Source organism: Pleurodeles waltl, chromosome 7 (assembly GCF_031143425.1).
Source record: "Pleurodeles waltl isolate 20211129_DDA chromosome 7, aPleWal1.hap1.20221129, whole genome shotgun sequence".
Taxonomy (NCBI): domain Eukaryota; kingdom Metazoa; phylum Chordata; class Amphibia; order Caudata; family Salamandridae; genus Pleurodeles; species Pleurodeles waltl.
The window spans coordinates 99,396,931-99,422,847 of NC_090446.1; the positions used below are offsets into that span (position 1 = coordinate 99,396,931).

The 25,917-nt window shown below is 42.7% G+C and overlaps 1 protein-coding gene across 2 annotated transcripts in view; it reads left to right on the forward strand.

The window, feature by feature from the left end:
* Positions 1-3,024: 3,024 nt before the first annotated feature.
* The window catches only part of OSBPL2 (oxysterol binding protein like 2), a 279,173-nt gene continuing 256,280 nt past the window's right edge, over positions 3,025-25,917 (forward strand). For both annotated transcript variants that reach the window (XM_069243148.1, XM_069243150.1), the window contains exon 1: positions 3,025-3,157. The gene's annotated coding sequence lies outside the window, so the exon portion shown is untranslated. The remainder of the gene's footprint in view (positions 3,158-25,917) is intronic.

Below are 25,917 nucleotides of genomic sequence, written 5' to 3' on the forward strand. Positions count from 1 at the left end.
GACAGTGGGTACGAGTGGAAAAGAAAACCAGGAAAGGTTTCTAAAGGAGATAGTGCTTTTTTAAGAACACACGGATGTTGTTAGTATTTTGAAAAATGTAGTACAGTTTTGGCATGGTAGAGTTTAGCATACCAATAGACTAGAGAAATTAGGTGCTCCCAGCAGAGGAAATGATTTCATGATAGACAAAAGATATGACTGGATGGATGTAGTTACAAAAACATGTAATCATTCACAAACATGGATGATGTTCACCCTGAACCAAAAACAAGTGGAGACAATGGAAGTGAAATGATAGAGGGCGATCGCTACCAATTACTTACTTCTGGTTTAGAGTGAGTTTTTTTTCTCAAGGCAACTGTATATTACCGTAAAAATCTTGATTTTTAAGCTGTATTATCTGTATACTATAATGTTTCAATGAAGAAATCTTGACTTTTAGGCTGCAATATTCCTGTGTTTTCCCTCTCTTGAATTAATATGTATGATCTTATTCGGTCTGTGCATCTTTTATGATTGTCACTGACATCCGCATATAGAGTTTTGAGAAGTGAGAAGTTTAATTAGAGGGTGAATAATTGAACAAGGTGATGTCAATTGATGATGGTTCAGAAATAAAGTTCTCAGACAAAGAAACAGAAGAGGTCCGGTCATTGGGAATTAAAATCGATGAAGGAGGAAATGAAATTGAGAGTGTGATTAAGAAAAAAAAAAATCCAACAAAATGGTCAGTCGATTATCAATGTGGTATATGATCCATCTGGGTACTGTTTTCAATACCTTAAAACTCTTGTAAGTTTACTTATTAGTATTTAAGTATCTTTTGAAGTGTCGGAAATATATATATATATATATATATATATATATATCAAAACAAGGCCCTTTCAGGGTTAGAGTGACGCATAAATTATGCAAAAAACAAAGGAGAACTCTGGGAAGCTCCCAAATGTAGGTGGAGAGCAGCTCTAGTAAGGAGCACCCTGCAACAACAGGGACACTCTAGATTTGCTCACCTCAAATGTCTGCTTATCTAGCAAAGTTTTTAAGCATAGGATCAGCACACTGCTATCCACGCCGAGCTAGATAATGACAAGGGGGGTCATTCTGACCTTGGCGGACGGCGGAGGCCGTCCGCCAAGGTACCGCCGTCAGAACACCGCACCGCGGTCGAAAGACCGCGGCGGTGATTCTGACATTTGCCCTGTGCTGGCGGGCGGCCGCCAAAAGACCGACCGCCCGCCAGCACAGGGCAAATCAACCTTCCCACTAGGATGCCGGCTCAGAATTGAGCCGGCGGAGTGGGAAGGTGCGACGGGTGCAGTTGCACCCGTCGTGAGTTTCAGTGTCTGCTGGGCAGACACTGAAATACTTTTTGGGGCCCTCTTACGGGGGCCTCTGCCGTGCCCATGCCATTGGCATGGGCACGGCAGGGGCCCCCAGGGGCCCCGCGGCACCCCCTACCGCCATCCTGTTCATGGCGGGAGAGCCGCCATGAACAGGATGGCGGTAGGGGGTGTCAGAATCCCCATGGCGGCGGAGCGCGCTCCACCGCCATGGAGGATTCAGACGGGCAGCGGAAAGTCGGCGGTACACCGCCGACTTTCCGTTTCTGGCCGCAGCTGAACCGCCGCGGTCAGAATGCCCAGCGGTGCACCGCCAGCCTGTTGGCGGTGCTACCGCCGACCTCCGCCATGGCGGTAATTACCGCCATGGTCAGAATGACCCCCAAAGTCTTTGGCCATTTGTACAGCAAAATCTTTAAGCATAGGATTGACACAGTGTCATCCTCGTCGAGGTGTAAAATGTCAAAAGCCATAGTTATATATGGGATTCCTCCACATTATGTATGCATATTACTATAAACGCACACTTTTGTGTTTTAATACAAGTGGGTGTGTATATAGTAATGTAATGTCACCCTTATGTGGGACAGATCCATCGCGGAGAATTCCAAGTTCTGGGACTTGATGGGCGGAAGAAGAAACGGCCGGATAGGTTGGAGAAGGAGATATATGAGAAGGAAACGTACCAGGTCATTGATAATATTATTAATAAATATGCTTGATTTTAAATTCGATGACGGTTCGTTACAGTACAAATTGCTGTTCTATAATTCGTCCCTCTTGTTGCCAACTCATCTGACTCTACCACCATTTTACTCTTAGTCATCTATAGCTTTTTCACCTATATATGTGACAATTGTTACTTAAAATGCATGGTTTGGGGCTAGTGATTACCAAAATATTCTTATGGGAATCCCCAATACCCTTCGGTCGCAAAACTCGTTTGTGTGCTGCTATTTGGGGATGGAATTATATATTTTGGCTGGGTTGCTATCGATTCCCAGTGCAGCCCTGGGGTCAGCACCTCAATCTCGGTGTCATCCTGGTGATGGGGCGCGCCTGGGTAGCAGACCCACTGTGCACAAAAAAGATAGCTGGAGGGGTCACTAGAGGCCATAGATAACTAATGTGCAACATACGCTGTGTCCATTGCTCACATATTACACAGATAATGTTAGCATTCTAGTTCATTTCACAATTCTGAAGGAGGAAGTGTGTGGGATGCCGGACAAGACGCGGGCCCCTTTGGCATTTACAGGCCGAACGCCCTCACGGAACCTACAAAAATGCGTGTTTAAAAGCTTTCTAAGACCATTGAGATTTCCTCGCCGCACTGACTTCGCCCATACTGTTAGTAACCGTGACCGAGTTCCTCCGGTTGCCACCATTCCTCCACCCTTGCACTGAAGTAACGAGGCCTCCATGGGACACGCCCACTGACAGTTGGCGAAGAGGCGTACACTACAGGTGAAGTCTCTGGCTTTACTGTAACCAATGAGCAACTGGCGAACATTTCCTCATCCCATCACAAACCAGAGAACGCCAGAGAACTCTTACAGCCAATGAACGGAGAGCACCTCATGGCCAATCCTGTCACCAACACTCTCCCAGCGAATCCAAGGTCAGTACATTTTTCAACGCAAGTAGAATATGTTTCCTCTAATGTGATTGGTGCTGGGCAGCTGGGTGGGTAGCCGCCTGATTTCTGGTCCTGCTCGCCATAATAATAAGACAGCAGACGTCCTTAGAAGGAGTAGTAACGGATAGCCGGTGTCATTGTCAGATAACGAACTATTCTTAGGAATTTTGCACAGGTAGGCTCCTTTCTTACCGCTTTCGGAGGGTGTCATACTTGATACCCAGCTTGGTATGAGCCAGGGGGCGCGCTTGAGGCGGTCTGGGATCTTACCTGGCCTCCCTTTGGAGCTCTGTATGATGTTTGTTTTTTTTCTACGATCTGCTGATGGGGGATGAAGAATACAGTTGTGCGTTTGCGGCAAGTGTGGGGAGTGTCTGGCTGATGAGTGACCCTCAGCGCTCTACGACTGCTCCAACCTCCTTTTTGTGGACGAGAAATTAGTTTATTTACTGCGGTTTTAAAATATCTAAATGAATCACTTTTTTTAAGTCCCAAAAAAGGTTCCCATTTGTGAGTAGTCTTTAATAAAGCAAAACACTTGGAAAAGCTTACAGTGTTAGTATGTCAAGATGTATAAATAACATGTAGCCAAAAATCGTTGTTCTATAAAAGCCAAGATGAAATGTCTAACTGTTTTGGTAAGGGAAGGTGATGCAGGATTAACTGTGTGTGATGTGTTGGGTTCATGGTTATCAGACAGTCTCTTATGTCGCTGAGTCACTCGTGTTTGTTTATGTTGATTTTATTTTCACTTGTTAAATAGAAATGTGCGCCCATTTGCTTTTGTGTATATTGTGTATTGTTACGTTATTAACTGTAAATAATATATTTCGGCCTCTCACTATGTTGCACCTGGCATTTCCAAACGTACCTTCTGTTTTCAGTCTGAGCGCTTACCAGCGCCGAAAGATCATTGACAATGCGATTTCAGTGGATTGGCCTTCTACATAATTTCTTGTTAACTGATTGCAAGAAGAGACCTATATTAAGCAGGGGATTAAGTTTTACCCCAAATCCTGCAAGATGTTATTTTAGTGCCACAAACCTCTATTGTTAGTTTGCTTGGCCTGCACACAAACATAAGGGTATTTTTTAAAATTCTGCAGTTTTATATCCTAATCGGCATTCCTCTTAATCATTTGGGCCTTTAGGCTGCCTTTAAAACAGTAAGGTGACAGGAATGCCCAGTTTAAAACAAACCCAGAAATAGTCTTTTATTCTTATTATTATTTCACAGTACCTATAGCTAGAATTCAGCGTTGACATGACACTCTGAATACTAATTCCAATTCTTCAAGTTAGCAAAAAGTAGGGACACGTTGTTGCAACCATTCGTTTGTTAATTTAGGCAAAAGACAGACTGTATTCTGGATAGCTGCTAACCCTGTTTCCTTGAAAACAGTGCCCTATCGCATTTAGTGAGGCCCTCTTAAAGGTGTTCTTGTATTCTAGTCCCCCTTTGCTATATACTCTCTCAACATCCATTGTTGAACTTTTTTTTAATACATATTTATGATCTCACTGGTCAATTTTTGAATCGCTGGTTTGGTTTAAAACGCAGCTGAAAATTCTTCACCTGCCCTGAAGGATTTTTACTTCAGGTAAACCAGCTCGCCTGTCATCTATCTTGTGCATAACCGTCAATAGTACTGATATTACCTAGAAGACTATAAAATATATATGAAGTCACATGGTTACTGTGTTGGGAGTATCACTTTCAGGATTTCTTGTAATAGCTTTTGAGGAGATTTATCTGCTGAGGCAGAGGTCTTTTAGGCCAAGCCTGTCACCCCCCCCACCCCCCCCCCCCAACCAATGATTTTTGGGAGTCGGTGGCCCCCATCACTAACATTTCTGGAAGTTGGGATTTAGCAACACTGACAACTATTTTAACCCCAAGGTGTTATTTGACAACTCATTTTCACAACGGCAACACATCATTAACAGTGTTTTGTAAATTTAAACTTTGTGAGTTGTAAATCTGGCCCAAAACTGCCGCACATGTGGTTCTCCTTAATGGATGATCTTGTCCAGCCGAGTTAGTCATCTTTGCTTATCTTCGAATAATGGGTCCCTTGATGCTTTGTGATAGAGGAGGATCCTGGTGGAATGGGCGTTCAACCACCACACCATATCTATTATATGGTCAGCTTTGGGAACATATAAAGCATGTGGCATTTTCAGGCTGGCATCTCTTTAGAAACTCTACATTTTGGTGCCAGTGGGATGGTTCAAGTCCAAAGGTGTTGAATGTCCATTCTTGGGTTATCCACGTTTAATATGTTACATGGGAATAACAGTCTTAGTACAATTTATAGGGAGTGTTTGGAGAAAGCCATAAACATTCTAGCCTTACAAGTCAATTCATGTTGTATTCAAGGGGGAAAATTGGTCCCAAATGTTAAAAAAAAAAAAAAAAAAGTGAGGCAAATTGTGTGTTAAAATACTGTACCTGTGTACTCCAGTAAGTGCAGACCTGTGGGAATTCGCTTTGCATTGTGTATTGCACCATGTATATGGTTGTATTCTGTTTTGGATCATACACCATAGAGCTTATACAGCCAAATTTATTCTCGTTAGAAAACCATAAATTGGCAGCAAGGACAGTGATAGTGGGCTCATATTGGATATGGTGGGGCATACAGATTTAGAGTATGCTATCTGTAATTAAGTCGTGTTGTAAAAATCCTCAAAGGGCAGGTTAACATCAGCTGTAGATGTTTTAAGCACTGAGCTATATAATGTCCAGTTAGCACCATACGTGCCTGTGATATTAATATTTAGGCTTTCTGTCACATCAGCTACATAAGAACTGCATATTAAGGTAACATTGTAGTTACCAAGTTAACGTGGGAGATAGCAGTATAGTCGAAGTCTTTCCTGGTCCATCTCGTAAAGCAGTATAAGTTGCTTTGTTTAAAAAGAAAAATGACCACATGAAAACATTATCCTGAAATGCATTCTTTATTACACTTTTTTTGACCTTGCAACACACTGTGCTAAGGTGCTTGTGATTTTCTTCTTTTTTTTTTTTGAGTGGGGGTTCGAGTATTTTACCAAACCTCCTGCACATGGAGGTATGCATTTAGTACAGCAACACGTGCTGCTTTGCACTGACCCGCTGTTAGAGCCTTGGTTGGAACTGAATGGTGTGTGTTTTTTACTCTTCTGGGTGTCCATGGAAAGAAGTCATTTATTGATACCTTACTCGGCTTGTCAGGCCCTAATATCCCCTGATTGAAACAGGTCTGTTTTCACAGCTTCTCCCAGGTGTCCAGAGAAGCAGTTGAAGTTAATGTGCCACAGGTAGTTCTTGATGGAAAATGCAGAGGGATTACATCTCTGGAAAGAACACAGCGTTCAGTATAATTCTGAGAGACTTTCTTCAATCGTCATGTTGGCTCACAAATTACTGCACTGAAAGTTTTGAGAGTCAGTATTTCTCGTCCAGTGATGACCTGCACCTCTGACGAGGCCATCTCTGCCACGTTTCATTAGCTTGTTGACAAAGTCTGGGCTTAACTCAGACATCGAAGATACATTGGCAGAGCTCGGATTGACATTGGAAGCGTCACGGATTGTGAAGTTTTGAGTGATATTGAATGGACGAGTAGACGTGTCTGTCAGGGAATCAAGGAGGCCTATCTATACTGTTTTGAAGCACTGCCACGTGCCCTAAACCACCATAATGTTTAAGCCCTTAAAGTTACTAGTTGGCGTGAATCCCCTATCTTTGACTTAAGTAAAGAGGCGGTGATGACGTTTTATGGGCATGCAGATTGGGCCCATCCTAAATTGCCGTTTGGGGTGGTGAGCGTTCAGTAAAACACGCCCTTCCTTCCTCCTTGCTAGACTGCAAAGGAGCAATTCGAGTAAATTAATTCCATTCCATTCATTTTTGGCACGTTGGTGTAATTTATGTGTACCAGTCCGTGAACTCTGCCCTTCTTTTCTGGGATGGCTAATACTAGCCTTCGGGGACTAAAGGCTGGAGGAAGATACGTAAGAAATAAGGAAGGCTTTCTGTTGATAGTTTGGTACGTTTCTCAAGCGATTTTCTGCAAGGAGAGGGACAAATCTGAAATATTTGCAGCTAAAGTGTGATGGAAAGAGATTGGGGCAGTTCTAATCAGCTGGCATGTCGCAAGCGACCTTCCAGTTTTATTAAATGGGTTCAGGGCACTTTTATTGCGATAATGTGACCCGTAACCCATGGACTTAGACTGACTGATATGTCTTCGCACAATGTCTTGTCTAATTTTAGGTCACCTTTGGCGTCATCCCTTGCCTTTTCCTTCACTGAACGCCGATAATAACACACATGGTCACACTGTTCCCTCCTCATAGGAGGAGTGCTGTGTAGTTGGGTTGCACTCGGTGACTTGGTCCCTTTCCCGTCCTGTGTTCTGCCTCCTGAACTTGAACTGATATTTGCTTCGTTTGGCCTGTTTTGATCATTTATGAATCAACGCTATTGCATACTGCTCCTTCTCTGCCCTGAAGCTACACGTATTGCGTGTCCTCTGCAATCATTTGGCTTTGGTAGTTTTTTGTCTGGAGCAGTGTATTTGGAAAACACCGTTTCAGGTTTAAGCAAAAATCGTGTTTGGGCTTGGGCCAATGCCTAGCTTTGATTGTGTCTAGAACTTCAAACAATATTCTTGCAACATTTCTCTATCACTGGTAATGCGGTGTCCTTTTGCACACTCTTAAACTTTAGTGCTGTAGTTGCTAGTTATGAATTATAATCTTCTGAAACAGGAGCAGCGACTTTTGTAAATGTTGCCCATACATCACAAGTCCTCCCACCTGACCCCAGAATGCAGTTGTGCAAAAAGTCTCTGTTAGAAAGTACATTTGAGATGCATAACGTCGCTTTAGTGAAAAGGCAATAAAAAATACATCAGAATGCTGTTTGAGGCCCAAGTGGATTTGAGAAAGAAATGATCGTGCAGAGTACTTTGATAAGGACATAAGCAAGTGCCCAAGTACCTACAGAAAATGTTGCCCCACTACTTTGATAAACTACAGGCGACCACATCCCAGATGGTCGTTCATCTAGTGCTCAAATAACTCAAAAGCATGAAGGAGGTTCCTGCAGAAGTCAGAACCCCCAAACGTTGAAATGCACTGATACCCAGCATAGCAACAGAACCAAAGCATTTGCCCATTGGGAAACATTGAAAAACAAATTGTTCAAACCAGTCCTTAAATACCCCGAGTGCTAAGGGTAGCGACTGAGGAATATCCTGATACAGACCAACACCTTGTGCCAGGTCAGTTTGTAACAAACTAGTTGTCCGACAGCTCTTGAAGTTTTCAATATCTTGCAGTAACCAGACGGCAGACGTACAGCTCTTTTGTGTGTCTAAATTAAACTATTTTGCATTGCTGCTCAGTAAGAAAAGGGGACACTTGGCTGAGTCGTGTAGAAAAACCTGCAACTCTCTGCATGCAACAAAGTGCTACTCTGAATATGGTCTCTTCCTCAGCTTTTCATACTTGTGCAAGTGAAAAATGATTCTTTTTTCACTGTAAAATTTCTCTTTTATAAGACATAAACATTGCATTAAAATGTCGTCTGTAAGATCTCACAGTACTCTTTTTACTCACCTCCTCTGTTTACTCTCAGTATAGAGAGAGTTCTCAACAATGCTTACTCTGTTAGTGCTTACAGTCTATGCAAGATATTGCTTACTGTTCTGTCAGTACTATGGGATCCAAAGAGCTTCATAATGCACCTTTATGTTGGTGTACGTTGTCCAGTGGCTCAGTCCTGAGACTTTTTGTGGAGCTTGCACAGTCCACCCTTACCTCATGCCATATGAACTGAGATCCTGATATGCAACTTTAGATGGACCATTCACAGTGCTCCTTTAGCCTTCCCTGTACCGCGTCCAGTTATCCTTGTGCTGAGACATTATACTCTGGTAATGCACCTCTATTTTGACCCGTACTTTACCCTTTTGTCCCTGAACTGTGGCACCCCTGGCCTTCAGAATGGAATTCTATCCTAAACTTCAATGCTATCTCATTACTGATGTGTCTGCACAGATCTCATCTTGCATATCTAGCTGATTTGCCCTTTGCATTGTACTACCAGTATTGGGGCTCCCACAGAACTCTCCCAGTGCACCTCTGTCCTGGTCTACACTATCTATTCAAAAACGTGTTTGGAGCATGCATACGAAGATTCTATTTACAAAAAGTAGTTACAAATCGCCCACCAACTTTTTTGAATGCACTCTGATTTTACAAACCAACATATTTTCATATAGGTAGGTTCACAAAATACTTCACTGTAGGGGAATCTGCTCTATTAATCATTAGGCAGGTTGCAATTTGCCTCCCCTGCGACTGGCCACAAATACAGTGATGGTGATCTGTAAGGGTCAACAGGCCACCATGTCTTTGACTGTTTTTCAGTAGAGCTTTTTCATTTTTACATGCAGTCACTTTTCCTTAAAATGGGTCTGTGTTTATTAAAAAAAAAAAAGTTTAACTGAGAGTTGGCATGGTCGCGTGGACCACCGCTACCAGTCCTTGATATAGATATATATTTATTCCCCTTCAAGTTTCAAAATGGGTAATTACTCCACAGGGGACCCCATCCTCTTTGCAAATCAAATATCAGTCCCATTGAAGTATCTTTATATGAGTAATGGTTTACGACCTTAGTTGCGGTCACTCACCATTGATACATTCCTCTCTATATCTAAGAGGAGGATGTCTTTCAGCCCGATCCCCGATCGTGTTTGTGATTCAGTCAGGGTCTCAAAAGGCCTTTTATGAGTCAGAAAGAATTTACACACTTGTAAATTGCTTTTGTGCGTTTCTGTGCAAAAACCACATGGTTTTGCGACTCGCAGGATTTGCAGTCACAGAAGAGTCTTTTACATGAGGCCCTTTGAGAGCTCCCAGAAATGACGTTTGAACTCATCTGCTTTTTGGACTTCCTCTCTTGATGGGCACATTGCTGCCTTAGCCTCGTTCTAAGATGTGCACAGAAATCCCAGTGCAACCTTATCATGACCTTCAGCATGTCCCGCTGTCCCAGAACTGAGACATCTAATGATTATATAATGTATGTCTTAATTTTGTTTTGGAACAGCAAGAGGGTTCCCCTCATACCATGGATTGATAGACAATAGAATTATTTGGGAACCTTTGTTACTTGTGTCCATTATTCAGTAGTAGTATTATTCCTTACATTTACTTCCAAACCAGAACAATAAGTGTGCTTCATACCTTTATATTTTAAGTTACTTGGTTGCTCGTTTTTTTTTTCTCTATAAAAATGCATATACAGGTTTTGGGAGTACCCCTTTTCTTTGTGCAAAAGTTAACTGTGTGATATAATGCCATATGTATATCTTGTATACCAAATATTTTGACCCTTCCTAGAAAAACAAAATATTACCTACTGGCGGTCGCTTGTAGGTACTTATAGCTGGGACCTAGTATCCATTGAAAAAGTGTGTGTGTGTAGGTACTTATAGTTGGGACCTAGTATCCATTGAAAAAGTGTGTGTGTGTGTTTTTTCTCCTATATCTTTGGCACCAGCTTATGAACCTCTACGAAATTTTCCAAAACAATTTGAAGCCCACTTCAGCTGATGTCTGAAAGGTTTCATGGTGATCTGTAAAGTGGGGGCTGAAAAAAATTTGTTTTCCCCATGTTAACTTCCATAGAGATTTTGAACATGACTACAGTCCAAGCAGTTGGACGGATCCACACTAAATTTGGCAAAAAACTAGCTCTTGGTCTAGAAAACACACCTTTTGTTATTTAGTGTAAATCCATTTAATAGGTTTCTAGTTATTAAATGAAAAACAAATTGGGACGCGGATCCTCCTCATGTTCGGAGGAAAAGCAAGGCCCTGATTGGCTGGCTGTAACCTAACAGAAAAGTTGAGGCCGCCATTTTGTTTCTCACGCTGATGGGGGATGGGGAAAAACAGTGTGAAACCATATAAGGAGTTAGGATACAAGTATCCTGACCTTATTGGACATATGGAGGGGTGTGACCCCCTCATGGTCAAAAAATGGCCCTTTTTTCAGCTGATCCGCGGATTTGACAGTCCTCCTCGGATCCTTGGGGGGGGAAAGCATGAGCATGATTGGCTGGCCGCAACCTGACAGAAATATTAACATTTGCATTGAAAAAAAACACAGAAATTTACTGGGAAAAAAAAAGCAAAGGTTACAAGGACATTATAGTTAGGTTGACATACAAAACCATTCAGCAGTTATAGTTGTAATTATCTGAAGAGTTTCTTAACATAAGTATAACTATAACTGCTGAATTTCTATGGTTTTGTGTAGTTAAAATGTCAACCCAGAAATAACGTCCCTTAAAAGCTTTTTTTTTTTTCTTTTTTTTTTCTTTTCACTGTATATATAAAAACCAAAGGTTACAGAGACATTGTAGTTAGGCTCACATTTTAAACATACAAAACCATAGAAATTCCCCAGTTCTAGTTAGTGACCTCAAGTAACTATATCTTGTGTCTTGAGGTAACTGCAACTCACAATCCCACCATGCACAGTTTTTTGTTTTTTTTTGTCAAAAAGGTTACTGCAAATATTACATTGATATTATCAAAGATCTCGTGAGTGCCGTAATTTGTGGGGTAATTGGCAGTGCATGGCGAGGGAGCGAGTTATAGTTTATATTTTTCAAAACAAAGCACGGCAAGAGAAAAAAAAGACGCGCACTCAGCTGGTGCCTATGGTTGCTATGTGCCGTTGGTAAATGGTGTCCCAGACGGTTTCTTTCAGTTCGGAGAGTGTTCTCAGGTTGATTACATGAGAGTATACACGGAAAAACTACTCTGACCATAATGCATTGTAATGACTATGGGAATAAAGCACTATAAATAGTGAGAATGGAGAAAGGACTGTAAAACCAGGAAGAAGACTGTAAAGTCCAAACGCGTTGGTTTTCTCTTTTTTGCATTGAATACACTTGATTTATTTTTTGAGGAGCTGAACGGAGTGCGTGGCATTTATCTCTTGTTTGCAAATATATATATATATATTATAAAACCTTCCTCAGTACTTTTTTGTTGTTGTTTTTTTTGTTTTTTGTTTTTGTTTAATTTTGATGTGACTGTTGCGTACCACCAAAGTCTTGAGGTCTAAATTTTGCTGTCATGTTTGCTGCTCTCTGTTGTGGAAAGATAGGTCAGTCAATGTACAGCTGAGGAAAGACTGGGTTTGGTGGGTTAATGGTGTTTTCCAGAGTGTCTGCTGATTGGTGAAAGCATCCTTCGCTTTCTGGTCTGACATCCATAAGGATGGAAAAAGGTACCAGGAGCAGTGATAATCACATGATGAAATCTGTTCCCCCCCCCCCCCCCCCCCCCCCCCCAAAATCCAAGAAAATACCCTCCCTTGAGTACCATGCCTATGGGTTGCAGTATTTGTGTACTGCACGTAGGTGGACTTGACCAAAGTGCATTAGAGTGCTTTACATGCACATTAAATTACATTGCATAAGGTCAGATTCATATATTGTCATCCCCTCTGTAGGCAACCAACCCCACGCCACGCAGGGCTAATAATGGCCCCAGGAGGGGAGCCACGCTGCCCCCTTACTCTGTTATGTTTGTGTATATATATATATATATATATATTTTTTTTTTTTTGGGCCAGCCCTGGGAAGGTGGTCCCTCGGGCATAAATTATGCCCATGAGGGTGGTGTTCCCCCTTCATTTAAAGGCCCAGCCCTGGGAAAGTAGCGGACCCTGGGGCCATAAACAGCCTTTGGAGGGGAGACCGAGGGGAGGAGGGCAGCCTAATCCACTGCCATGCTCCCCGGTGAATCATTAATTAAAAATTGCCCCAGGTCCCTTACCCACCGGGGGCGAGTTTAAACCAGCATGTGAGACCGCGCTAGGCGCAACTTTTTTTTTCAAATCATTTTCAAGTGCATTCGTGGATACTCTGTGTTTTTTTTTTTTTTTTTTTTTTAATTTAAAAAAATAATAAATCCTGTGAAATTTGCAAAAAAACATTATTTTTGACCCAGTGGGGTCCCTGGGAGACCACATCACTAGGCCCATGGTATTACTGCCCCGCTCCCTCTTTTTTATTTTGGGACTCTGCTGACTCAGAGTGCCAAAATTGCTGCCCGCACATCCTGGTTGAACTATTGGCTGTGGCTGGGAAGACTTAAAAACAGCAGTCAGCTGTAGGAGAACTCTCTCCGTGCATATGTTTACAGAGGCTGCTAGGGATAATCGCGTGTGTGAAAAGCTACATTGACACAGCACTAAACTGGCAGGGGGACACCATAAAACAGAAGTCACGAAGCAGCTGCCTGAGAAGTCCAATATTAGCCTATTAAGTTAAGGCTCCGGCTGTTTCTGTAGTTTTTGAGAACGTAGACTGTGGGAATCATACAACCTTCTTTATTCCAGTTATAATATTGTCCTTACATTTATATAGTGCTTCGTATCCTGACAAGGCATATGAAGCACTCTAGAAATAATTCACATTCCGGCAGGCCAGTTCACCCTCAGCTGGTCAGTCAAAGTCTGCTTCATGTCATCCCTGGAAAAGAGAGCATCCTTCATCACTAGTGAGGCTCTAGTGAGGAAGGTAGGCCTCCTGAAGTTATGCCTATTCAGCAGAGATGTGCTGAGAACATGTGCGCTTCTCTGTTAGGTCTGGATCTGTGTGTGAACAACAAGGGTGTCTCTTAGGTGTTCTCTGTAGGGTGTGCAGGAGTGTTAATACATTTTGTATGCTTCCGCAGTGTGCGTGTCTGTCCTTGAATGTCTGCAGGGTGTGTGTGGCTACAGTGTGCGCGAGTGGTTTGCATGTGTCTCTCTACAGAGTGTCTCTCTGAGGTTATGATTGTTTATGCTGAGTGGGGTGGGTATCCGGTATTTGTGTGTGAGTGTGTGCCTGTCGTGTGTGTATGTCAGTTGTTCAGTGCATGTCTGTTTGCAGATGGTGAGTGTGTCTGTATGCATCATCTACTATTTGTAAACTTGCTCTAGAATTCACAGGTTGTATTCCAGCACAGTACAGGTCTGAATAGATGACAGCCGAAGTAGAGCAGATGCATGACATGCTGCATTTGGGAATGGGATTGCTAAATTGTTCTTGGAAACCGTACTTAAAAAAAACTCAACGTCCTGTTTTAGAAATCTGAAGCGGGGGTTGGTTCCTATTCAATTCCGTCAAAGGAAACCCATTTAAAATACCCTGTCTGCCTGAAAACCAGGTAAGTTTTACTCATTCCAAAAAAAACATGCATGCAGAAGGTGTATTCAATAAACATGAATATTACCGAGGATTGGTAGTGGACAGGCAGGAGCAACATGCCAACAGGAGCACTTGTTAAACTATACCCAAAACAGAGGTGCAGGGATCATAACAAAAGTAGGCAAAAGCTAAAATGATAACCAGTATATGTTGGTTATGTAGGCTTGGCTAGTTAAGAAAGTTCTGCCTCCAAAAATGAAGCACTAAGAATAATAAAATCATATTTGAAGCATCATAAAATACTACATTTATGAAGAAGAAATGCTATTGGTCAAAAGTTAAGAGAGAAACTCGTCATCTGAGATAAAAAAAAACACTTGCTTGGAGGCAGATACAGTTATACGCTGAGGGGCAAGACTAAGGGCTAAAACATGCTGTACTACATTTTAGGATGAGAAACAGGTTTGACATTTTTAGATACTATACAGGGAGTGCAGAATTATTAGGCAAATGAGTATTTTGACCACATCATCCTCTTTATGCATGTTGTCTTACTCCAAGCTGTATAGGCTCAAAAGCCTACTACCAATTAAGCATATTAGGTGATGTGCATCTCTGTAATGAGAAGGGGTGTGGTCTAATGACATCAACACCCTATATCAGGTGTGCATAATTATTAGGCAACTTCCTTTCCTTTGGCAAAATGGGTCAAAAGAAGGACTTGACAGGCTCAGAAAAGTCAAAAATAGTGAGATATCTTGCAGAGGGATGCAGCACTCTTAAAATTGCAAAGCTTCTGAAGCGTGATCATCGTACAATCAAGCGTTTCATTCAAAATAGTCAACAGGGTCGCAAGAAGCGTGTGGAAAAACCAAGGCGCAAAATAACTGCCCATGAACTGAGAAAAGTCAAGCGTGCAGCTGCCACGATGCCACTTGCCCCCAGTTTGGCCATATTTCAGAGCTGCAACATCACTGGAGTGCCCAAAAGCACAAGGTGTGCAATACTCAGAGACATGGCCAAGGTAAGAAAGGCTGAAAGACGACCACCACTGAACAAGACACACAAGCTGAAACGTCAAGACTGGGCCAAGAAATATCTCAAGACTGATTTTTCTAAGGTTTTATGGACTGATGAAATGAGAGTGAGTCTTGATGGGCCAGATGGATGGGCCCGTGGCTGGATTGGTAAAGGGCAGAGAGCTCCAGTCCGACTCAGACGCCAGCAAGGTGGAGGTGGAGTACTGGTTTGGGCTGGTATCATCAAAGATGAGCTTGTGGGGCCTTTTCGGGTTGAGGATGGAGTCAAGCTCAACTCCCAGTCCTACTGCCAGTTCCTGGAAGACACCTTCTTCAAGCAGTGGTACAGGAAGAAGTCTGCATCCTTCAAGAAAAACATGATTTTCATGCAGGACAATGCTCCATCACACGCGTCCAAGTACTCCACAGCGTGGCTGGCAAGAAAGGGTATAAAAGAAGGAAATCTAATGACATGGCCTCCTTGTTCACCTGATCTGAACCCCATTGAGAACCTGTGGTCCATCATCAAATGTGAGATTTACAAGGAGGGAAAACAGTACACCTCTCTGAACAGTGTCTGGGAGGCTGTGGTTGCTGCTGCACGCAATGTTGATGGTGAACAGATCAAAACACTGACAGAATCCATGGATGGCAGGCTTTTGAGTGTCCTTGCAAAGAAAGGTGGCTATATTGGTCACTGATTTGTTTTTGTTTTGTTTTTGAATGTCGGAAATGTATATTTGTGAATGTTGAGATGTTATATTGGTTTCACTGGTAATAATAAATAATTGAAATGGGTATATATATTTTTTTTGTTAAGTTGCCTAATAATTATGCACAGTAATAGTCACCTGCACACACAGATATCCCCCTAACATAGCTAAAACTAAAAACAAACTAAAAACTACTTCCAAAAATATTCAGCTTTGATATTAATGAGTTTTTTGGGTTCATTGAGAACATGGTTGTTGTTCAATAATAAAATTAATCCTCAAAAATACAACTTGCCTAATAATTCTGCACTCCCTGTAGACTAATGCTCATGATCGAGCGTAGACATTAAATGTTCTCACTCAACTCAGTCTGGACTGTGATTTGATGAAAAGGGAGTCAAACTGTAACATCAAAAATCTTTATATAAAAATAATTGTGCAGTGACCTACTTTAGTTGCTCAATCAAACACAGGTTTTTGGTTTTGCAAAAGACTTGTATTCAGGAGTTAAGGGTCAACTATTTAGTGCAATGGTTCACTTCTGTGAGCTTAGCAGCTTTTTAAAATGATTAACAATCATGTTATTTTATGCTCAGCCATTGTTGTTTGCTCATACCCCCAAAGCTGTATTGTGCTAGTGGATGTGCTGAAGAACAAAGTATCAGAGAATATATAATGCCTTAACACTTGTATCAAGAGATAAGTAGCCACGCTTTTATTTGCTTTCTGAAGTGGAAAATTAGTCCTGATCAAGCTGAGATGGAAGACATTTACACAGCATGTGTCCATAATAGTAAAAGTTTAACTCCCAATCCTTTGGGTCTGAAAATAGAGCACCAAGAGTAAACCCTGGTTAGCTTTACCCAAAGGGTGACTGGTTGTTTAACGTCTACCTTTGGTTTTTCAAAACCCATGTGCACCATGCTTGTGAGCACACACACTTTTGAGTTGTGAAGTTCTGCAGCACCTGGAGACCCACCAGACGTCCTTAGCAAAGCCCTGGTATATAGTTCATTACTTTAATCTTTTCCCAAACAGATGATAGCAGTGACTGAAGAATGCCTACCTTCAACAGTGGGACACAACAACATCCTAATAATAGCTTTAAATAAATCACACAGAGACTTGAAATATTAATTACAAATTATCATTAAGTTTAAAGCCCAAGATGACTAGTTTTACCGGCTTAGGAGAGGTGCCCAAATCTTTTGGCCAGAATTCCACACTAGTACCAACCATCACTACTTCAGTTTTATTTGGATTCCTCTTGAGCCAAACAGCTGCCCATCCGACACCAACCTTCACCCTAAATTATCTAACTGAGGCTGCTGAAGATCCTATATCTCCATCGAATGAAGGACGATCTGGGCATTCTTGGCTTACAGGCAACAGTGGAATCCACTGGACCACAAAGTGCATCGGATGTTCAACAAGTATAGGAGATAAAACGGTGAATAGATATAGTTGGCCCCATTGAGTCAAGACCAAGTGGATCCAGTGGAGACTAGTACCACCACTTCCAGTCATTTGGAGACAATGACAATCTATAAAATGTTTAGTGTTAAGTCACTGGCAGATCTAGAAAAGAAAACACAGCACAGCTGCAATTAGCCAACTCAAGTGTTGTGATAGAAAATAATAGCCTGAAAGTACTCCAGCTGCCCAGTGAATTCGAAGTTCTCTGAGCTTAGACTTTCATAATTCTAGTGGCTATATGCAACAGTTATGTGTGTTCAAAATGAGAAGTTAGAAGATTCAGCCAGATAAAGGCCTTGTTTTCTTCAAAGATGGCACACCACAGAAGATGTGAAAGAGGCAGGAACTGCCAGTAATTATTCACAAGGTCATGAAACACCAGACATAGTACAGGACAGAGAGCCTGGCATGGAATGAGCAGTGAATCTGCTTTGAGACTAATAGGGAAGTCTTAACCTAATTAAAAATTAACAATATGAAAGTCTGAGAATGATGTTGGTGGCAAAGAGGCATTTAAAGAAAATGCTAGATACCTCTTGCCGAGAGTACAATTTCTTATCTTCATCTGAAGATGCCTTCCATTCTTTGTCAGTTAAATTTATTCATATATTTGATAAAAACTGAGTTTATCTAAAAGGAAATATCATTTTGAATGTCTCACACATACTCTGATGAATCTTTAGCTTCTAATGCTTTAGTTGCAGTTTTTTACATTTTAGAACTGCAACAGCATGTACGTGCCCCTAAGAGGACCCATCAGTAATAACTGGGAGATGGCCATTATCAGTATAATAAATCATTTTTTTAATATGAATAAAATGCAACAATCTACAATTACATTGAACATTTTTCCTTTTTTTCAACATTCAGCATGTAAAGGACATTTGTAGCGTATCAGGGGAGTCGAATGGGGAGGAAGGACAAGTGGGTAGAGTTAGGGCATGGAGGAGGGGGTCTGAACACAGAGAGGGATGGGGGTGTAGTTGCCCATACACTCAAAGAAAGCAGGGAGACATATGTTGAGTAAAGATTTTCTGTTTTGTTAACATAATCTAAACATTTTGTAGTAATCTGAACTGTCACCTTTTTTAAAACTTTTGTTTTTGTTTTTTTTCAGTGAAAATAAATATGTATGTGTTTTGTGTAGGTAGTACCATGAGAAATTGATTTTTGTTATTTTGCTAGTTACTTTGGCACTGTTTGGCAACTTTTCATGAAGCTTTGCAACAAAAAAATGTTCCTCCGCCTCAGCTCCTTCTTTGAAAGTTTCAGGGTGATTCATCAAGTGTGGGCTGAGGAAGAAGGGGGGGATACCTAAAGTTTAATGATTCAAATATTTTTTTCTGTAGTAAAATTAAACAACAATGCCGGGGAAAATGGCTAAATGGATTTACACCAAATTTGACAGAATGTTAGATCTTGGTCCAAAAGCTGTACTTTTTTTAAAATTTATTTTTTAATGTAAATGATTTCAGTAGTTTTTGAGAAATTAAGGTTAACATACTAGTGATTGCGCAAAAAAAACCAAAAGAGAGCAATTTTTATTTTTTTTATTTTATTTTTTCCCCATCAGCCATCTTGCCCCAGTGGGAGCTCGTGCTGTCTACCATATGAGAAGAAATATTGCTGCTGCAATTTCAGGACATGGGGACTATGTCCCGGTGTCCTTCCTGAAAACGAAAAAAAAAGTTTTATGGGGCATGTTGTGGGGAGGACTCTGACAGGAGTACCACTGGAGCGCAAAGGCATCGCCGGCTCCCACAAAACACTCGCAGGAGTAGAAGCAAAATCATAAAAAAGCTGGGTGTGTCTGAGGTGGGCTCCACAAACAGGCTGTGCTTGGCCAGGCTTTGGCTGCCGGCGGGGTGTTGGCCCGAGCCTGCGGCCAACCCAGCACCTTACCTGGCCTTTGGCCTTGCGTGGCGTGTGGTTGATGTTGTGTGTAGTAGTAAAATGTTACTTTATGTAAACCGAGAAATTCACTGAAAGCTAAACAGAGGTTAACGTGTCATTACAGTTTGGTAAGGTGCCTTGCATTGCATAAAAAAATAAAAAAAAGTTAATTGAAAAAAACCCTGAGGATATAGAGATGTTATAGTTGGGTGAAAATACTATTAAAACATACCATTGTAAACCAACAAAACCAGTGAAAGTCACCAGTTCTAGTTATCTCAATTAACTCTAACCTGCACCCTCACCCAGCACTGCTTATGACATCACTTGTAAAATCATTCATGAAATCGCTGCAAGATGACTGGGGCGCAAGTTCATTTTACTTTAGGGCACAAGTTATAATTACTTAGGATAACTAAAGATGGTGAATTTCAGTGGTTTTGTTCTTTTAAAATGGTATGTTGTAACTGACAATTTCACATAACTATAAAGTCCCTAACCATTGTTTTTTTCACTGTTTGTATAAAATGTTTTATATATACAATGTTGGACCTAACCATGTTTGGCATATTTGATTTATTTGTAAGCCCCTTGTAAAGTGGTATACCATATACCCAAGGCCTGTAAATTATTATTTTTTTGAGGATTTTCCCCACATAATTAATTACACAGTAAGGAGACCTTAATAACGTAACTCAAGAGGTTTCTGGTACAGGAAGTACATGCAAATACACAGAGAAATTAAACATCGAGCATAGCCATAATTCAAAGGCAATTAACATAACCGCAACTGTGAGACTGGTTAGATTAGATTAACTGTCAAATGATGAGGACCAAAACTAATCACTTAAATAAACCACATATTTTAGCGAGATATCCTGTTTGGATTCACCCAATTTTTCCCTCCTTAGATAGTTATACAGTAGTTTCTTAATCCATATATCATATTTCACCTTAGATTGACGAGGAGCGGGGCTAGGTAAGTAACAGCCCTATTCATTCCATAGGAGTCAAAAGCTCCATCTCTGTCAGTTTTGCAGTGGTGTCTACATACGCTCCCCCCTTTTTCTTGCCTGTTTACCTTTCTGGGCATATAGGCTGTACTCAAGGTTAAACATTGCCAAAATACGAGCTAGCCATTGGTTAAAGACAGGCGAGCGAGGATCCAACCTGGCTCCAGCTATACATATACGAACCACCTCCATTGTGGCAAATATGGAGAACTGACCAAATTCCGGAACCACTGTTTCATGAATCCCTAGCAACATTAAGTGGGAGGGGGGGGAATCGAAATGATAACCAAGGAGAGAGCCGTGCTAGTAAATCTAGTAATCTCTTGTTTCAATTAATCTAAGGCAGGACAAGTGCTAAACATATGAAATAAATCTGCTGCCTCACTTTGGCACCTGGGATGACATGTACCATCTCACCCTCCCCCTTTCGCAATTTTAGCTGGTGTATATTATAGGTCAAAAAAGGTTTTAAAGTGTTGCGCCAGACCCCAGGCGTAGAATGGGCCACCTCACGCTGTTGGCCCTGGTGGTACTGTCTGCCTACTGGGATGCATCTGTGAGCAAGGTAAGGTTAGGTGCTGCACAGATGGAGTTCTCAGAGGAGGAGAAGAGGTCCACCAAGGTTGGTTCAGTGGGCCCTGAGAGTGTTGACCGAGGGATCAACCATGGTTCAGAGAGGCGTAGAACTGGCAAGAGCTCCAGCAGTAGCAGGCCATTGTCCAGGTTCTATCGCCCTGAGCAGGGAAGTCCAGCAATGTACTGATTGGCATACCCTGGCTTTAGGCTGGGAGGGGTTTGTGTTGGAAATGGCCCTTTTTGCAGGGTTATCCCCAAACTTTTTGCCTTCTTCCTCCTATTTTTTCAGGTCTGTTTTTGCTGGTTTATTGTCTCTGCGCACTTTACCACTGCTAATCAGTGCTAAAGTGCAACTGCTCCCTATAGAAATTGTACTGTTGATTGATTGATTGATTGATTTATCCATGTTTGGCATATTTGATTTACTTGTAAGTCCCTAGTAAAGTGCACTAGAGGTGTCCAGGGCCTGTAAATCAAATGCTACTAGTGGGCCTGCAGCACTGGTTGTGCCACCCACATAAGTAGCTCTGTAATCATGTCTCAGACCTGCCACTGCAGTGTCTCTGTGTGCAGTTTTGACTGTAACTTCGACTTGGCAAGTGTACCCACTTGCCAGACCTAAACCTTCCCTTTTCTTACATGCAAGGCACCCCTAAGGTAGGCCCTAGGTAGCCCCAAGGGCAGGGTGCAGTGTATGGTTAATGTAGGACATATAGTAATGTGTTTTTATATGTCCTAACAGTGAAATATTGCTGAATTCATTTTTCACTGTTGCAGGGCCTGTCTCTCTCATATGTTAACATGGGGGCTACCTTTAAATCTGATTAAAGTGTAGATTCCCTTTGGGGGAGGATGGACGTGGAGTTTGGGGTCTCTGAGCTCACAACTTAAAAATACATCTTTTAGTACAGTTGATTTTAAGATTATGCATTTGAAAATGCCACTTTTAGAAAGTGGGCATTTTCTTGCTTAATCTATTCTGGGACTCTGCCAGTTTGTGGATTCCCTGTCTGGGTCAGTTTGACAGTTGGGCTGTTCACACCTCTCCTCTAGACAGTGACACAAAGGGGGCTGTGGTGTAGCCTGCATATCTTGATTAGCCATCTGTGCTGGAGGGGAGGAGTGGTCACTCACACCTGAAAAGACTGTGTCTGCCCTCACACAATGCTGTCTCCGACCCCCTGGTGAGTGTCTGGGGCCTGGCCTGGGCAAGGAAGGATCTTGCAAACACTTGAGACTTTGCTTTGAAGTTTGCAAACTTCAAAGGCAGAACTGGGTATAAGAAGCAGACCCAAAACCCCAGACTTTCAGAACCTTTCTGGAATCAAGAGGAACCTCTGCCAAGGAGAAGAGCTGAAGAGCTGGAGGAGGAGTACTGTCCCTTTGCTGTGTTGCTTTGCTGGACTGGCCTGCAGTTGCTGCTTCTGCCTTAAGAGTGCAAAGGGTGAACTTTGCTGTGTGTCCTGCTTGAGAGAGTTCTCTAAAGGTTTGGAGTAGAGCTTGCCTCGTGTTGGAAGTCTCATGGACACCAAAGACTTCAGCTTCCTCAACCTGCCAAGGAGAAGAGCTGAAGAGCTGGAGGAGGAGTACTGTCCCTTTGCTGTGTTGCTTTGCTGGACACCGCACATTGCACCGCCCCGCTTCACACCGCAGCCCTGGTCTCACCTACTCTGCTGGACGCCGTCCCCAAGCCACGCCAGCGCACCTGATTTCATCCGCCTGTAGTTCAATCCCCGAGGTGCGTGACTTCAAGGGCCGACGACTCCGGAACAGACGCCAGCGACGCCGCTCTCTGGAGCTCACCGCGAGGATCACGACGCCCTGCGAATCCAAGGTACTCTGTGCGGGTCTTCCCGACACCACAGCTGGCCCGCGACGCCGAGGCCAGCCTGAACTTTTGGTTTTGTTGTTCACGACGCCGTGATAGTCTCAGGTGGAGTTAGCGACTTCAAGGAACTGTATTGTTTAGTACATCTTGCAGCATTCATATTTTTATTACTGTATGTTGGATTTTTATTGTATCTGGTCTTGTTTTACATAGATAAATATTGGCTCTTTTTCTAAAACTGGTGTGGTGTCCTTTTGTAGTGTTTTCACTTATTACTGTGTGTTGTGTGCAAATGCTTTACACATTGCTTCTGAGATAAGCCTGACTGCTCGTGCCAAGCTACCAAGGGGGTGAGCAGGGGTTATCTGAGCGGGTATCTGCCTTATCCTGACTAGAGTGAGGGTCCCTACTTGGACAGGGTGCAAACCGACTGACAACTAGAGACCTCATTTCTAACACGCCTAAATGCCTACCGACAGCAGTCGTGAGCCCCCAAGTTCTGTTGATGCATAAAAGCAGTAATCAGTGGTATCTAGCTTCCCCCCCCCCCCTTAGCATCATGTTTGTCCAAATCATCCGGCAGACCCCGGATTTAAAAACTCATAGATGGAACTGATTGTACAGCTGGGTGGCATCACTACAATTTCCATCAACGGCAGGCTTACCATCTATCTAACACGCACATAATCCTGTTGCAGTTGTTCACATGTACTAATAGTGAGCCCATCTTAAAAATCCCCCAACTTCCGCAGACCCCGGGCTTCCCAGCAATGATAACAAGGATTTTTTTACCTAAAAAGGGAAGGGCATTCTTACCCAATGTAGGGGTATAGTAATTGATTTTCCCAAGGGCAAATATCTTCCTTATGATCCGCCAAACCTTGAAGACTGTCTTCAGAGGTTTAAATTTAACCTTTTTAAAATAGTTTGGCTCAAAGGTTTTCAGAAAACCATTCCTAGCATCCTCCCCATAAGCAATTTGAAGATGGGCAGAATACCCTCCACCTCTTGATAATATCCTTCTGATCCACCAATGAGAGACCTCATATATTGTAGGGTGGCAGCCCATTGATGTAATCTAAAATTAGGGACTGCTCACCCTCCTCTCTCTCTAGAAAGAGTAAAAAATTCCAGGCATCTCCGGGCTTCTGTATATGACCAAATAAAACTGGTCACTAATTTATCCAACAGCTTAAACCACCGGTTCCCAAACTCAAGAGGAATCGCCCAGAATAAGTAAAGCAGTTCAGGCAAAAGCAGCATCTTTATAAAATGACAAAGGCTTCCCTAACTTGGTCAAAGAGAGCTCTGGAGCGGGAGACGTTTAGTGTCTTGCTGTAGTTCAAGTGGGGACGTAATGCCGTGGACACAATTAATATGTCTCCTCAGAACCAGCCACTGATTCTCCCCCCCCCCCTCCCCCCAACCCCATGCCTTCTCCAGCCAGTAAAGCTTCACTCCTGTTCCCTGGCACAATCCCCACAGCCCTCATCATCTGGGGCTGTAGCTTCCGCCTGGGGGGAAAAAAACGATTGCCAAGGGGACCGCCCCAGTGCTACTGTTCTGTATAGGGGCAGGTGGAATCTCAATCATCAGTCTGTACCAGATCCTTGTCACTATGTATAATGCAAAGTCCTTCCTCAGACAGGCTGAGTCCTGTCATAGATAATGATGCCTGATAAAAAGCAGGCACAACGGAATCCCTGAGCCTGGCAATATCGAATTATTAGCCATTCCATTTTTTCCCATTGTCTGAGTTACCAAGGGCCATATGTACGAAAGCTTTTTCCCATAGACACAGAATGGGTAAAATCCTTTGTTACATCTGGCCCCAAGTGCGGTGATGTAACTGAGAGAGATGTAATATGCAGAGCTGCAGCAAAATACTCAGTTGTGTGGGGCTGCGGTCTGTCGGGGGGTACGCCTCCGCTATCCAGTTTATCGCGCTTAGCCCACTGCTCTGGTACACACTGAGCATCAACACCAGCTACACCACCAACTTTACCTCTAAGGCTGGCTTTCTTGCCTTTGCTGCATTGTGTGCCATTCCTGCCCTGGTCCTGTTTGCCATCTGGCTTGCCAAGGGCACCTGGCATTTAGGAGACTGCTCCTGCCTGGTTCTCCCCATGATTTCCGGTCGGTTTCCAGTTGATCTACCCTGGACCGACCGGGAGCTCTTCAGGGGCAGCATTGCTTCCTGCAACCTCCTTGATGATGTGAACCATCTGGCCCTGCACAGACGTTGACATATGCTTCGGACCAGCAGCACTGCCGTGAAGCACAGAGTTTTCCAAGTAGTTCAGACAGCTGTCGCATCAACAATGCACACCTTTCCAGTTTTGACAGCAGGGTAAGTCCTGAATTGTGACCACCATTGAGCAGAGTAGAGGTAATAATGCCAGGAGAAGTCATGGCACTTTTCTCCTTTCAACCTTTTACATTAAGCTAGAGAGGAGCAAGATGAGACCCGACCTCTCACACAGGCGTTATCTTGCCTCAGATCCAGGACCTGTAAATTAAATGCTACTAGTGGGTCTCCAGCACTGATTGTGCCACCCTCCGAGGTAGACTTTTAAAGGGGTTTCGAGGCTGCCATGATTGGATGGGGTGGGGTTGTGAGGGGGGGGGGGAGACTCGGGTGTGTGTTTGTGTGTGTTTAGTTACTGCCACTTGGAATTTAAAACTACTCGCTAAGCCTTGAACTCCCCTTTAATTACACGTAGGTCACCCCTAAGGTAGGACCTAGGTATCCCCATGGGCAGGGTGCTATGTAACTAAAAGGTAGGGCATGTACTTTTATGTTTTCGATGTCCTAGTAGTGAGAAACAGCCTATTTCGTTTTTCACCCCTTATATATTTGTTGTGATTTATTGTCAGTGCGTAGGAACCATAGCTCCGATTTCTGTATTGGCTGCCACAACATGAGGTTGTGGTCAGCCAATCAAGATTGACTAGTCCTTTTTAAAGGGGCCAATCAGAGCATTTCTAGACACCACCAGTCAATATATTGCCATTTTTTTCAAACCCAAAATGACTACCATCAAGCACCTTTTTAAACACAATTTTTTTTTTATCACGGCTGAAAAAATTTACATCAAAGAAGAACAAGCATTTACAATGCATCGGGTCTCGCGTTTGCTCATGTTAGAGCTGATCGCGTTGTAAACTCCTAACCCGACTTTTCACCTATCGGGCAAA